The 13574-nt window shown below is 45.5% G+C and overlaps 1 protein-coding gene across 3 annotated transcripts in view; it reads right to left on the bottom strand.

The window, feature by feature from the left end:
• The window catches only part of RIMKLB (ribosomal modification protein rimK like family member B), a 46146-nt gene extending 36716 nt beyond the window's left edge, over nt 1-9430 (bottom strand). The window contains exons 1-2 of one of the 3 annotated variants that reach the window (XM_082043756.1): nt 9380-9430; nt 7417-7931 (exon numbers count right to left, since the gene is read on the bottom strand). The gene's annotated coding sequence lies outside the window, so the exon portion shown is untranslated. Of the gene's footprint in view, nt 1-7416; nt 7932-8917; nt 9041-9148; nt 9312-9379 lie in introns of those variants that run through there. The other 2 variants (XM_082043755.1, XM_082043754.1) reach the window with 2 other exon arrangements.
• Between the last annotated feature and the right edge of the window lie 4144 nt (nt 9431-13574).

Raw genomic sequence — 13574 nt, 5'->3', positions numbered from 1 at the left:
CATCTCTGAAGGTCAGAATTTCAACTTCACAATTGGCATAATACCTTACAATTGGAAATAACTCAGCCCTAGGTACTGCTAAAACACTGCTGACAGACTTGATGTACCCCTTTTTATCATATATGGAAGACAACAGAGTGTGCCAAATTTTTTATGTTAAAAAAGCAGTCCAGAAGAAAGGAAGAAATCCATTAAAAAATAATTTTCCACAAAAGTATTTCAAGATTGATTTGCTCTTACATATACTTTACATCTACTGTGAAAGATATTTAGTATTATCTAAGAATATATTAAGGGAAAAACCAATGGAACAAGAAGCATTGACAAAATGTTAAGAATACCGAACATTAACACATGTAACCTAAAGCAAAATCAAGGTTTGAACCTCAGTGCTAGCTCTTTCTTGCTCCAAATTAAAAAAAACAACAACAAAAAAATCACCTTTATACATAAACAGCACTAATTAATTCAGCACTAGAAACAGAAAACATCATTGAAATTGAAGAATTTCAATGGTGTTACAAGTGATAACGACTAGGTACTGCTCCTTTTGCTTTGAATGCAGAGCATTTGGACCACTTTTGACTATATACTAAAATATTTTAAAAGCAGGTACATTAATGAACACACTCAAGAGAAACAAGAAGCAGTACGGTGTAGAGAAAAAGAATTCTGAAGAAAAACATAGCTTACATGAGTTTCAAACACAACTGAACTCTTGGACAGAAACAGGAATTATACCTAGTAGTCTTAACAACAGGACCTGATGTCTGCAGAAAATGTAAATGCAGAAAGACCATAGGTATACAATTGCTTTCATTTAATATTACAAAGAATTTTAGTTTCTGCAGTAGGTCTTGTTTTGCTACAATTATAAGAACAAGGTGACTATTTTATAATTAAAATTCAAGTTTTTTTCTGCTAGTACAGCTTATTCTTAGCAAGAAGATTTCATAGAATCATAGAATCATTTTGGTTAGAAGAGACCCTCAAGATCATCAAGTCCAACCATAACCTAACTCAAGCACTAAACCATGCCCCTAAGAACCTCATCTGCACATCTTTTAAACACCTCCAGGGATGGTGACTCCACCACTTCCCTGGGCAGCCTGTTCCAATGTCTGACAACCCTTTCTGTGAAAAAAAATTTCCTAATATCCAATCTGAACCTTCCCTGGCACAACTTGAGGCCATTTCCTCTTGTCCTATCACTAGTTGCTTGGGAGAAGAGACCAACACCCTCCAGCTACAACCTCCTTTCAAGTAGTTGTAGACAATAATGAGGTCTCCCCTCAGACTCCTTTTCTCCAGGCTAAACAGCCCCAGTTCCCTCAGCTGCTCCTCATCAGACTTGTACTCCAGGTCCCTTACCAGCTTCATCACTCTCCTCTGCACTCTCTCTGGTACCTCAATGTCTTTATTACGATGAGGGGCTCAAAACCGAACACAGTACTGAAGGTGCAGCCTCGGCAGCGCCAAGTACAGTGGGATGATCACCTCTTTAGTCCTGCTGGCCTCACTATTCTTGATGCACATCAGGATGCTGTTGGCCTTTTTGGACACCTGGGCACACTGCTGGCTCATATTCAGCTGGCTGTCAATCAACACCCCCAGGTCCTTTTCCTCCAGGCAGATCTCCAGCCACTCTTCCCTGAACTTGTAGCATTGCCTGGGGTGGTTGTGACCCAAGTGCAGGACCTGGCACTTGGCCTTCTTAAACCTCATACAATTGGCCTCAGCCCATTGATCCAACTGGTCCAGATCCCTCTGTAGAGTCTTCAGTGACCTTCCAGCAGATCAACACTCCCACCCAGCTTTTTGTCATCTGCAAACTTACTGAGGGTGCACTCAATCCCCTCATCCAGATCATTGATAAAGAGATTATACAGAACTGGCCCAAATACTGAGCCCTAGGGAACACCACTCATGACCAACCACTGACTGGATTTTATTCCATTCACCACAACTCATTGGGCGCAGCCATCCAGCCGGTTCTTTATCCATCGAAGAGTACACCCACCCAGGCCATGAGCTGACAGTTTCTCCAGGAGAATGCTGTGGGATACAGTGCCAAAGGCTTTACTGAAGGCTAAGTACACAACATCCACAGTCCTTCCCTCATGTACTAGGTGGGTCACCTTGTCATAGAAGGAGATCAGGTTGGTCAAGCAGGACCTGCCTTTCATCAACCCATGTTGACTAGGCACGATCTATTGGTTGTCCTGTTTGAGCCATGTGATGTCACTCACGATCTGCCCCATGACCTTCCCTGGCACCAAGGTCTGAATAACAGGCCTGTAATTCCCCAGATCCTCCTTCCAGCCCTTCTTGTAGATGGGCATCACATTTGCCAACTTCCAATCAACTGGGACCTCCCCAGTTAGCCAGGACTGCTGATAAATAATTGAAAGTGGCTTGGTGAGCACCTCTGACAGCTTCATCAGCACCCTTGACGGATCCCATCTGGCCCTATAGACTTGTAGGTGTCAAAGTGGTGTAGCACATCGCTAACCATTTCCCCTTGGATTACTGGGGCTTCATTTTGCTCCCTGTCTTCTGACTCAGGGGGCTGTGCACCTGGAGCACAACTGGTCTTACTATTAAAGACTGAGGCAAGTGGCCATGCTTATTCCTGGCACTGAGAATCACAATGACAACGACACTTTTTCCATTGCTTTGGTAAATTAGGAGCAACAATAAAGCCAAGGACTGAAGTTCTTCATACTAACAGACTGAAAGAAAGCAGCAGCTAGAGAAAGACAATCACAGATCAGATCAGCCCTTCACAGTACTCAAGATGCTCAAGGTAAAGCAGGCTGTGGAATGTTTGTTCCCAGCAGGAAAATGGGTTTAGGAGGTTATAAATAATATCTTTTGATATCTCAAAGAATCCCTTTTTCTTCAAAGCAGCTGAAAGTGAAAAGGGCAAGATAAGGCTTGGGCTTGCAATGGCTGATCCTGCCCCACTTTTCACTCTCTCAACGACGGATTTTCTCTATATGGTAGTTTACCGAAAACTTCCTGGAACAACATCCTCAGCTATAAATTGGGACAAGCTGTATTCTTCAGAAGTGGCACTGCTGCAGCACAGTTCAGAAGGCTTCTTGTCAATTTATCTTTATTTTTGCTATTTGAATAGATGACTGGGGAGACCAAACAGCCCCACCTACTGCCTCATTTTTGAAAAGCAGCTTTACCTAATGGGCTGGCTTATCTCCTATCAAAAAATGGCTATGTAACACTGGCTACATTTTAAAATATATACTAGACAGACTTTGTCATAATATAAAAAAAAATCAGAAGCCATTATACATTTTCATCGTGTTTGGGGTTTTTGAGATTTTTTTTTTTCCTCAGTAGTGGTTCTAACAGTGGTGCAAAAAAAACAAGTATTTTCCCTCCAATACCTTTCTCCCCATTTTTGCTTGCTCCTAGCCCTTGATTTCTTTGCCAACAGGGATCTGCTCTCATTTTTCATAAATCTCTTTTCTACATGGCCCCACCTCCACCCCCTTAAATCTGCAGAGACTGTGCCATCATCTCTCCCTGATTGCCATTTCAGCACTTTTTATTAAAAATCAGCAAAGGGTTGAGGAAGAAAAATAAAATATATCCTTTTCCTTCCTCCTTCTTTCTTCTATTTTTGTAAGAAGCTAGAGCAGCATCAAGAAGAACCATCCAAATACCTCAATTAGTACAGCAGGCATATAAAAAAATGCCCTGGGTATGGGTGTTCATCTCCATCCCAATACTAATTTCCTCTAAATTTTAAAAGTTTTATAAATGTATATACAAAGGCTCACATCTCATCATGAGGCAGGCAGGTAACAACCTCAAGTCTGGAGGCAGAGATTAAGAAACTCACTTTAGATCAAGCTACAAGCCTGTGTCAGAGACAAACTAGTAATCCTAATTATAGATTCCTTGACCGCTGACCCAATACCGTATCTTTTTTCCACCTGGAGAAGTATCATTTTCATGCTAATATTCTGCTCCTAAACACAGAATTTACTTAACAGTTTCAACATCTCTTTCTAATCTCTATTTTGATTGTGTAAGAAGACTCGTAGAACACAAAACCTGCAATTTACCCTATTAACCCAAACATCTTAACAATCCCTCCCACATTCGCAAGAAAACAGCCTGTAGGAGGAAAGCTTGCCTTGCAGTCAGATGCAAAAGAGCTCTCAAATTGGATACAATTTCCAGAATTTTTCCCTGAAAAAAAACTCCACCCATTTCAATCTGAAAGACACAGCCTCAGACAATGCTGGGTGTGCATGGAACACTTCCTAATCCATGAGAGCATCTATTACAAAGTAAGTATAGTATATATAAGGGGAACAGCAGATGTTGAAGTGTCTTCCAGATGACTGGTTGAAAAGCAGTTTTCACTCAAAGCTACCATGGTAAATGAAGTATAAAGTTTCAAAAACTAACATATTTATGAAATGAAAAGGAACAAAAAAACATCATAAACTACATAAAACGGACAGGGAGAGGTTAAAGGATAACATCAAAGTGAAAACTCTATTATAAAAATCAAACTAGTTGTGTGGCACTCCAGCCAAGCAGTCACTGCTGCATCTGCTTCAGGAAGATGCTGTGTGGAACAGATTCTTAGCAATTTATAGAAGGAACAGGAACACTCATCTCAACTTCAAGCTATGGCATCCCTGTATTGCTTAAGCTAGGCTTTATTCTGGCATTCACACAGAAGCTTCCTCTCCTCCTCATCACATGCAAATGTATTTCCTCCTGCATTCCTCAAATCTGTAATACACCTTTAGCAGTTGTTCTAACAGAAGTATTCACTGTGCTACCTTTCTACTTTACATCACATGTGAATATGTTTACTGACATAACAGGGAATTTAGCCAATCAGATCAGCCGTCCAGAGACACCTGGAAATCTCTGAAGATGACTCTTTCTCCCTTGAAGGGGTCTTCTCTTCACAGAGAGAGCCTCAGACCTGCCTCTAGGATGGGAGATTGTCTCCACTGCCCACTTACTCCTTGTCCTGTCTTCAACACCCAAAAGCAAGAGAAAAACAGCCTAGCCTGTTTTTCATCATGATGTGTTTTCCCCTACACTAAATCAATAAACCAATTATTAGGAGATACATAATAATACATTTATCTATTATTGATAAATGTGTAACAAAAAATATAGATAGTACACTAAAAGATCATTCCATATCTTTTCTATTCAGAATGTAACTACTGAATGCCTTCATGAAGTAAAAAGGCTAGGTTGGTTTTTTCCCTATGGGAATGACAAATGGAATCCCAGATGTTTTGTAGTATTAAGAATGAATGTGATCTAGGTATCTCAACTGCTGGACTTGTGACCTGATGTTGCAGTAGGCTCCCAATGCCCATAGTGCAACCTGGGAAACAAGTTAGCAGAACAATTACTACCATCAGCCTCTCCCAGAATCACCTCTTTTCTATACCTTGGTTCAGACTCTCAGCCTGCTGTAGCACTGTGCGGCTAACACAGCCCCATGGATTTCAGCAGTTTAATAGAGAGATAAAACCTAATCTTAGTTTTAGCATAATAAAATTCTCACAGAAGTGAGAAAGAAAGGTCAAAGATACTGACAGCCATGATTGCCATGGGAAATGGAGAACTAGGAAAAAATATAGCTACAAGCACTCACTTCACTACGAATAACAACACACCTTTGCATTTATCATTAATGCATATCCCTTAATATTTGTTTGCAGAACAGTGTTATTCAAATTGGAAAAGCTATTTTGCTTTCCTTTTTATCATATATTAGCTAAGGCTTGAAACGGAGTACACACTTCCAATAAACCAAACGTCTCTACCATTACAGCAGTTTCTAGAATGCTGTTTCAGAGGCCACACCTCAGTATGCTGAAGACCTAAGAACAGTTGGCAGATGCTTGTAAATTATCTCCTTTAGGAGATACCTCAAGGCTGATGTGAATTATAAAGTCAATCTTAAGCAGCAGACTGGTTAAACAGTGAATGAAGGGGTCACCTGGCATATGACCCAGAATACGACCCATCATACGCTGTCATGGAAGTCTCTGTCTCATCTTAATGAGAAAAGAGCAGTATTTGAAACATCACAGAAATATTACTTCCTATGTCATAGAGAAAGCAGGTCTGAAAACAGTTCACAGCTGGTTCAAGTATAAAGCACAATTATTTTTTTCCACACAAAGATAGCAGAATCATGATCATCTAAAGAAAACCTGAAGGAAATAAGTACAGATGATTAATATAACCTATGATGATATATACAGAGATAAAAAACTGTCACCTTGAACCACTTGTTCAAATTGCCTTAAAAAAATAAATCCAAGATAAAATCAACTCATTCTTTACACTGCTGCTTCATGTCGATGCTTAAGGACAACCTCAAGGAAAATTCCTCTCTTACCTACCAGGGACCAGTTTTCCTAAGACTGTCACATAACTGTTTGAGAATCCTAGTAAAGAAAACATTTTTAAAAAATTGAAGCATCTGAAAAATAAAATATTTATTTAAATGCATTTTATATAATATACTGAGCAGCTGCAGAGCAACCTGTTCAATGCTGCTGCATTATCATCCGCCCTCTACACATGCATCGTAGAATTTCAAGTCACTGCAGGCAGGTGAACCCCAAACACACCTCTTTGAAAGCTCAGCATGGTATTCACCTCCTTTTCCCTGTGAGATTTGTAGACTGCAACAGTCAAAGGATATGGGAATATATTAACCGTTCCCATTCATTCCCAGTATGATACCCACCCCTACAGACATCCCCACCCCTACAGACAGACAGGCAACTTTACTCCCTGCGATGGCTTTAATCTGCTTGTCCCCACCTTTGCACTGAGTAACGTTAAAGATGCTAGCAGCAATCCTTCCAGGCACAATTGCCTCTAAAGGGCAGACAACCACACACATGCAACCCGCCTCATCTTTCCTCCTCTGTGTTCATGCTTGCAAGTAGGTGATAACATTCCTCATTCACACACCCCAGCTCCTGATCTCCAGTGAATAATGTATTCTCCTCCTACTCTGCAACACTAGCCTGATACTGGTCAGCATCAGCTACCCTTCTAATTCGGTCTTAGTGTTTTGTGTTTTTTTACAACAGGCTCTCAGCTTTTCCACCCTCCTCCACTCTGCCCGTGCGTGCATGTACGCCCGTGCAAATAAAACATTTCCTCCCACATCAGCTGCTTTACTGAAGAGAGGTTCTTCCACCTCTGTCCAGGTTCCCCTGCAATGTGGTACAATACAACCCTCTCCTCCCCGATCCATGCGTACACAGCCAGATTTCCCTTCTCCCTTCCCCCACCCCACTCTGTCTCTGTGCATGCTTCTCCTGGTGCCTGGAGTGGGGGAAGGGAAACATGCACTGTATGAATGAATGGGCTGAAGAGACTTACCAGAAATTTAGTGAGGAAGGAGTGGAAGACAAAAAAAGATACCAAAGATGGGTGCTTCCTTCAGTGTGCCAAGTGCTGCTTCTTTAGTCCTGAATCCCTTGATGAGGTCACGTGTCTTGCTAGGTACCCCTTTTCCTGGATCTTCCACTAACCAAAAAGGGTGGCAAGGAAGTCTCCTGGATGCCGCTCTGCACTGCACTCCAAAGAAGGGAGAGGCTACTACTGAAGCTCCCAAAGCAAGGGCTGCTGATGATAACGTTCTCCTGGTACTATAACAGACAGGCAATGCCTAGCTGATGCCTTGGGGACCAAGATGGATTTCGAGGGGGGGGAAGGGGGAGTAAATTACTGTTAAAATAATTCCCAAATTGTCCTCCCCTATGGGTGAGGAAGGATGGGAAGGAGGAAAAAGAGTACTGCTGAAGAGCTGTAGCTTTCTATGTAAAATAGATTCAATCCTCGTGTGTCTGCTTCCTCAGAGCTAAACCCCTAAATGACTCTGAAGTCACCAACACCTATGGAGAAAAAAAGGAGAAACAACCCTATTAGACATAAACAAACATATAAAGGCATCTAATAAACTAAATCTCAATGGAAGAAAAAGTACCATACAAGACAGCAAGCAAAGCCAAAAGAAAAAGATGGGATCGACACAATATGGGTTAATGTGCAACTTCAAATAATTTACAGAAATACACTATCACAGAAACTCATTCTAAGGGAAGAAAAAAAAAAAAAAAGGTTAAGCAGTTTGTTCCTTTACTGAAGAATGTGCATTACGAAAAATGAATCTGTAACTGCACGTGAACATATCAAGAAATCAAGTTTTTAAACCTACAAAAACTATTCCTATTTATTTGTGTCAGTCCTTAAACCCCTCCCCCAGAATAACATTTAGAATTCAGATGAGGAGACTGGAGAAAAGTATGTTTCAGGTCAGAAGCATATATTTCTACACATTACACCCACCTCTGAAAGAAAAAATGAGGATGCCTGCTTAAATGATGAAGTTAATTAAAAATTAACAGTCGCACACTTTGAAAACGGAGCCCCTGATAGATCCTACGCATTAGGTCACCCATGTGCAATTAGCTCTTTAAATATCAGAAAACAAAAGAGAAGAAGCCTAGTTGTAAAGATTTCGTTGTGAGGCACGACAGACACACACAACATCACGTGAAAAAAATGCCCCCAGCAAGCGCAGATTTTCACATTCAGGCGTACGGGAGCAGTTTTTCCTCCCCCTTTCAGCGGCTGCTTGCACCCACGGACGCGTGTCAACACGCACACGGCGTGCAAGCCCGGGTGTGCAAGGCGGGCGGCGAAGAGGCGACGTCTCCCGCCACGCACACGGAGCGCTACACCCGAGCGCGACCCGCCGCGGAACACGCTGGGCGAGGCAAGAGCTCGGCGACCCGGCATCCGCGGCGCGGAGCCCCGTCCGGAGCACAACGAGCGGCCACCGTTTCCCCTCCGCGAAGCGGCCCCGGACACCACCCACCTGGGCGCCCCGGCTGCCCGGCCCGCGCGGGCGCGGCGGGAAGGCGCCGGCAGTCGGAGCGCTGCTGCCCCACTCCGCGCCCGGGGATGCACAATCACCGTGGGCGCAGAGCGGCGGCGGCGGCGGGGCGGGACGGCTGAGGGGATGATCCCAACCCCTTGCCCGCCCCCCCCTCCCCAGGCACGGCGGACCCCACCCCGGGGCTCGCACCCGCTCAGCCCGACATCTCACCCGCCCCGGGCACCGCCGAGCCCGAGCCTGAGGCGACCCGCAGGGGTCTGCGACGCCCCGCCGGCGCCCCCTCCCTCCGGCACTGGGCCCAGGAAGGGAAGCCGCGGGGCGAACAGGGCTCCGGTTAGACTCGCCCCTTCCTCCCCGCCAGCGGCGGTTGCGCGGCGGTTGCGCGGCGGTGCGGTCCTAGAGGCAAGTGGGCGACGCGACGCGACACTCGCCCCCCCACACCTTCCCCCTCCTCGGTGTCCCTCCTCCCCGCGGCTGGGGCGAGGAGGCCGGCTGTTCCCTGCACCGACACCCCCGCCCCCCGCGGCCGCCGCTCCAGCCACCGCGCGGGCGCCACCGCCTCCTCCCGCGCTCGCTCCCGCCGCCTGACTGACGCGGCGACGGCGCTAACGGCCGAGCGGCGCTGGCACCCGCCAGGGGAGGGGGCGCGAGGTGGGGCGCCCGGCTCCCGAGCGAAGCGGCAGCAGCGGCGTGCTCCAGCCGCACGCTCCGCGCGCCCCTCGGGGGCGCGAAGGCGGCCGGGCCAAGACCGAACGGCTGCCCGTGCCCCGCCCGGTCCACGGTGCGCCGGGGCTGGGCAGCGGCACCACACGCTCGCTGAGGCCGCCCCTGCCTAACGGCCGAGGCCTCCTGCCCCTTCCCGCCCTTCTTCACCTGCCCAAGCCAGAGGTTTGCTCACCACCTCGCCCAGCCCACCGTGGCAGTGCCCTGCCCGACCCGACACACGGCTCAGGCTGCAGCACCATGTTACTGGCATGCCCGCTCAGGCACTGTGCAATCATGCCAGGCTGTGTAGGGACATGCGCCCCACTTTCCGCCCCTTGGCTGCCAGTTCATGGGTGCGGATGTGGTCCCACTGCCACGGGTGATTGCCTACAGCACAGCACAGGTAGCCGGCAGCTGTGCTGTTGGGTGGTATGGCAAAACGTATGACACCTGTTGAATTTGTTACTGCTGCTGTTGGTAGGTGGCATGCAAAGCCAAAACCTTAGGCCTTCGTGTAATGGATAAATGTGTGACGTCCCCCACACCACCTGCCATATGTCATCACATGTCTGACATACCCAGTGTGCAACTGGGGCTGCATCATCCATCGCTGGTATCATTTATCTAAAATAATAACTGCTGCCAACAAACAAATAGGACACATCCAGTGTATGAACCAATACACCTTGTTTATCATTTTCTGTGGCACACCTACTCAGTTTTCTCCACACCAAAGCCTTTTATTTACTATATCATATTAGCTGTATATTCCACATTGAAAGCATGTTGCCCCCAAAACACACACCAAGCACACTTTGACACAAAACACCTGGTACACCCATCAGCAGTCCTTCCTCTTTCCCGAAGAACCTCATCTACATGTCTTTTAAACACCTCCAGGGATGGAGACTACACCGCTTCCCTGAGCAGCCTGTTCCAATGCCTGACAGCCCTTTCCCTGAAGATATGTCTCCTAATATCCAATCTGAACCTTCCCTGGCACAACTTGAGGCCATTTTCTCTTGTCCTGTCACTTGCTATTTGGGAGAAGAGAAAAACACCCTCCATGCTACACCCTCCTTTCAGGTAGTTGTAGAGAGTGATAAGGTCTCCCCTCAGCCTCCTTTTCTCCGGGTTAAATAACACCAGTTCCCTCAGCCACTCCTCATAATCCTTGTTCACTAGACCCTTCACAAGCTTCTTTGCCCTCCTCTGCACTCTCTCTAGTACCTCAATGTTTTTCTTATGATAAGGGGCCCAAAACTCAACACACTATTTCAGGTGTGGCCTCAGCAGTGCCAAGTACAGTGGGACGATCACCTCTCTAGTTCTACTGGCCACACTATTCTTGATGCAAGCCAGGATGCTGTTGGCCTTTTCGGCACACTGCTGGTTCACGTTCAGTTGGCTGTCAATCAACACCCCAGACCCTTTTCCTCCAGGCAGATCTCCAGCCACTCTTCCCCAAGCTTGTAGTGCTGCCTGGGGTTGTTGTGACCCAGTTGCAGGACCCAGCACTTGGCCTTTTTGGACCTCATACTACTGGCCTCAGCCCATTGATCCAACTGGTCCAGATCCCTCTGTATGGCCTTCCTACCCTCCAGGAGATCAACACTCCCACCCAGCTTTTTGTCATCTGCAAACTTACTGAGGGTACACTCACTCAATCCCCTCATCCAGATAATTGATAATAAATACCACTACTTGCTAAGCAACACACATTGAAAATCCCCAAACTTCTACTTTATATCTTCTAATTGCCTTATTTCTTTCACCTGAGCATTATAAACAAAATGCTGCCTGTGCAAAACTGTCACATTTGGCAGTCCCAGCACAACCGACTGCCTAGTCCAACACGATGGTTAGCAGGATATTCTCAAGAATTCCCAGGTATGCACTGGTATTGATTGACTTGATGTCTGCTACCTGTACACCAAACCCATACTACGGCTTCACAGTCACCAAGGAGCACATACACATACATGAACTGCACAAATATGAATCATTGTTCATGTATGTTGCACGCTGAGCTCCATTTCATCCATCACCACAAGATCAAAGAGTAGTTGAGATTGGGAGGCATATCTGGAGACGCCTCTGCTTAAAGCAGGGTCAGATAGGACAGGTTGCTCAGACTCGTACCCAGTCAGGTTTTGAGTATCTCCATAATCTCTCTGGGCAATTTGTTACAGTGTTTGATCACCCCCAAATTAAAAAAAAAGTTTCTCACATCTAAATGAAATTTATTTATGTTTCGGTTTGTGCTAATTGAATAGACAGGATTCTTCAGTGGGCATCACCAAGCAAAGTCTGCCTTCACCTCCCTCACTACCCCCCACCCCTCAACAGGTATTTATACACGTTGATAAGATCTCCCTGAGCCTCCCCATGCAGAATAAACCCAGCTCTCTCAGTCTTTCCTCCTATGAGAAGATGCTCCAAGTCCCTAATCATCTTCATGGTCCTTTGCTGGACTCATCCAGTTATGTCCATGTCTCTCTCCTGTTGGGGAGCCCAGAATTGGACATAGGACTCCAGATGTGATCTCACCAGGCTTCACCACACACACCAAACATACTCCACTTACTGTCCCGATTCTGTCCAGTATGAATTCCTCCTTCACCCACCTTCACAACCTCTAGATAACAGCACACACAGTCTGTGACCCTGGGGAACAACCTATATATTGGTCAACAACCTGTGTTACACTCCCAACTTTGCAAAGATAGCATATACCCACTTGGTCATGTCTGATACTCCCAAATACCCATCCTGTCAGGAATGTAACCAATTGCTTTCTTCTGCCTCTTCAGCACCATCTTAATTCTCCCACCTGAACAACAGACACTTTACATACACCTTGCCTCCCCAGCATAGTTTATCTACACGATACAACCAGAGCCATTTCCAGCAGGCTATAAAACCTGTGGCTGCAGAATAAAGATGTGCCATCCAAACCTTTAATGCAGTACCCCTGATATTTAACTGACGTGATGTGACCAGTTTCCACAGTAGTAATCTAAATATGCCCTGAAATCTGCTGCAATGTTTATTCATTCATACTGCAGAATGATGTACCATGTTATCATATGCTCCTACTTCAGTATACGTTCTGCAAAATTATAGCCGATAGTTAAAATGCTCATAACCCAAACATCACTGAGCGTTTCTAAGAATGACTTTACTGAAGGGTGTGTTTGTTCATTTGCTTCATTTCTGCAAACATCTGGGTCCTACTCCCCAAACCTCAGCTGCAATTCAGACAACTCTTCTGAAAACTATTTGCCCTATGAGTACCCTGTAGAAAAGGCTACCTCACAGATTATGTCAGTGGCCAAAATCCCTGTTTACAGACATAATCTGATGCACCCCTGTCTCCCTAGTTGCTCACCAAGACTTCTGTCTTCTCATGGCTGCAAAACACTTCTGGATTCCAAGTTCCCATCCCCCTGACTCTGTACAACAGTATAGGGAAAAATACTCTAGCTCACTTAAATGCCATCTGAAAGTGCAATTAGAGAGCAAGAGGCAACTGTGGGCAAGTTGCAGCAGAGTAAATTAATACATAAATAAATTAGACCAAAATGCTGGACAGTATTTTTGTTACATTGACAGTAACAAAATAATGCCTTCTTTAACAGAATGATTACGTTCTAAGCCAGAGGTGTCAAACTCATTTTCACTGGGGGCCATATCAGCCTCACGGTTGCCTTCAAAGGGCTGCATGTAATTTTAGGATTCTATAAATGTAGGAGTAGTTACATTTATACAGTCCTAAAACTACACTTGGCCCTTTGAAGGCAACCACGAGGCTGATGTGGCCTCCAGTGAAAATGAGTTTGACACCTCTGCTCTAAGCCTCCTGGAACACAGTTCCCACATCCATCAAGTTCACACTTCCAAAAGTGGTAATTTCAGGTTGTGAGGTGCA

The sequence above is a fragment of the Streptopelia decaocto genome, assembly GCF_964273445.1.
Source record: "Streptopelia decaocto genome assembly, chromosome: 1".
NCBI classification, from domain to species: Eukaryota; Metazoa; Chordata; class Aves; order Columbiformes; family Columbidae; genus Streptopelia; species Streptopelia decaocto.
Note: the sequence above shows the minus strand (reverse complement) of the source record. Positions and strands in the feature narration are given on the sequence as shown.